Genomic DNA, 2730 nt, shown 5'->3' on the forward strand with positions numbered 1-2730 from the left:
AGATCACAATTGAGTGACTAACTAATGTTGTTTTAACTGTCGATTTACATTATTAATGTTTGGAGTGCCCATATCATTCTATTGATGTAATTTTAGTGATGCAATAGTTAATCTAATTATTTCAGGATTAGTGGGCCGTATGTATAGTGGATTACTAGCCTAGCAATACCTTTATTACATATGCGACTCTCCTGCCTTTAAAAATGAGCAAAAGAGAGAGAGGATTGACAATCTCAACAAAAGGGAGAGATTGAAATACTCAACAAACCAAGTTTTCGAAATCCACGTGGATTTTAAATACCCCCCAGTCCATGTTGCCAAACAACCCCTAGATTCTGAATCCACTCTAATACCCTCCACTACCCCATATTTTATGATGTTAAATAACTCCTTCATTTAGGATCTTTTCAACTCCCGAACTCCCATAAATTTCATCCCATAAACAAGTCAAAGCTCTAATTAATACACAAAATCATCTTTGATAGGCTTAAGTGAGCCTCTTTGAGTTGAGCCTTGATGGCTCATTATTGTCATTTCCATTGTGTGAAACATTCCTCTTTATTCATGTGTCTATGCGAAGCGTCATGACCATTTTTCTAATGAGTCATTGCAGGTGTTGTGTTATTGTTTTGTTACTCTTTTTTTTTTTTTTTTTTTTTTGCTTTGTCGCAATCAAGCCATATTTTGATGTTATAATGGCTTGGTGTTGCTGTTTCTTGTATGTGGTTGTATTGTCATGCCATGCTTTAGCTATCTTCAGGATATTTGGGTGAGCGGGCCTTTTGTTTTCCCACTACTTTGATCAGTTGTTTAAATCAATTTAGATTTAAGGAGTATGGTTTATAGCTTCCCAAACCTGATGTAATTTTGGTTCTGTATTTATAATAAAATTCAGGTGCTGTGTTTTTACTTATAGATACCTTATCTAAATTACGAAGACACTACTCTTGAACTAGCCGGCAAAATCCTCAATAAAACTGCACCTAACCTCTTGGTTTTGGATCACTGTTGCACGACCAAGCAAACTTAGGTGCAGGACCCCTGACTTGTCCCTAACAAAATTACCAAGCCCAATGAAGAGATTACTAATTCCGGATCCCACGGTAAAAACACTTAAATAACTATCCATAGAACTCAATGCATGCCCAGAGTCATTTCAATAAAATCGCACCTACCTGCCAAAAAGACCCTTGAAAGCCTACCAAACAAAAATACTCAACAAGAGCTTAGAGCCTCCCGTTGAAGAAGGTAAAGGGGTCAAATTCCCCTTATCTCTAACCATTAATGCCAGGAAAGCTACTAAAAACCCAAGGAATAAAAAGGCAAGTGCGACCGTTGGACCAAAGTAAGGGAAGCACGTGGCTCCACGTTTCGTCGAACGAAGATTTAGATGCCCTCTAATAGAGCTTACATGGAATATTCTTGCCAAGTGTCTATTCGGTTCCCAAATGGCCAACGGTTTTTCTTCCTATAAATTCATACTCAACCTCTAGTCTAGAAAAAGGAGGGAGATGGGAGAGAAGGGGTACAGAGTAGAGAAGACAGATTAAGAGAAGGGGTAGCATAGGACCCCAACACACCTAGTACTCCCTAGAATGGAAACCTGCCACCTAAAACAAACTAGATTCTACTCCCCCTGAGCTAACTACAAAGAAATTTGTCCGCCAATAAAAGTCAGTCAATTCAAGAGTATGGTCAGGATTAAGAACATCTGCTATCTATTTTAATTCAAAATTGGTATTTGACTTTCCCTTTTCTTTTTCACATTTTAATTAAGCTTAGAATGCAGTATATTCTGAACATTCCATTGTAGCCAACGCTACTCTCCGTTTTGCATTACTCTTTATATATTGCCTTATTTTTATTATGTTTGTTTGTTTAGTGTCTTTCGACTCTGTGAAATAATGTTAGAATCTCTCGTTGTTGTTGTTGTTTTTTTTTTCCTGCCTGCCCGACCCACTCATAAGATTATGGGAAGCATGGTTGCATGACTGACACATTTACAAATATCATATTTCCTTAATAGTCATATACCTCTTAAGGTAAAGATTGCACGTGATGGCAGGAGATGGTGCCTAACATCATCTTCGCTTATAACCAAAGCCCTTACCTAGATGTCCACTGTCACAAGCCAATAAGTTGAAAATTTTCACGATTATCTAAACTCTTAAGTGGGTCCACGCCTTAGCCCCATGGATAAACATCAAGTTTAATCAGCTAATGACGACTCCAAAATACTTAAACGCACCATTTTTACCATCTTAAAAAAGGTATCGCACAATCAAGAAAGCAAAGTCTGGCCAAACAAACCAAAAACACATCGCAATGAGCACAAAAATTTTATGTACTCCTCTCTCACCCTCAACACAGTAGGACAGATAGGTTAGGAACATCACACCGCCAGCATTCACATTACTCTTCTCTATAAAAAATAAAAAATAAAAAAATAATAAAAAAAATTTTAAAGAAAAAAAAAAGGTAATAATACCGCATGAACCGTGACAAGGCAAAAAGCTTAATATTAATGATTTTAGAATATGCACATGTTAGATTAACAAATCTTAAAAGATCTAAAATAATGTACTAGAATCATTAGATGTGTACTTGTAATTAGTTAATGATTCTTATAACAAAGTATATAAATTTCAATATATTAGAAAAAAAAATTGTTATAATTACACAGGTCATTGTCATATGGCCAACTGAGCCATCGACAACTCAATACCTGCT

The sequence above is a fragment of the Magnolia sinica genome, chromosome 12 (genome assembly GCF_029962835.1).
Source record: "Magnolia sinica isolate HGM2019 chromosome 12, MsV1, whole genome shotgun sequence".
NCBI lineage: Eukaryota > Viridiplantae > Streptophyta > Magnoliopsida > Magnoliales > Magnoliaceae > Magnolia > Magnolia sinica.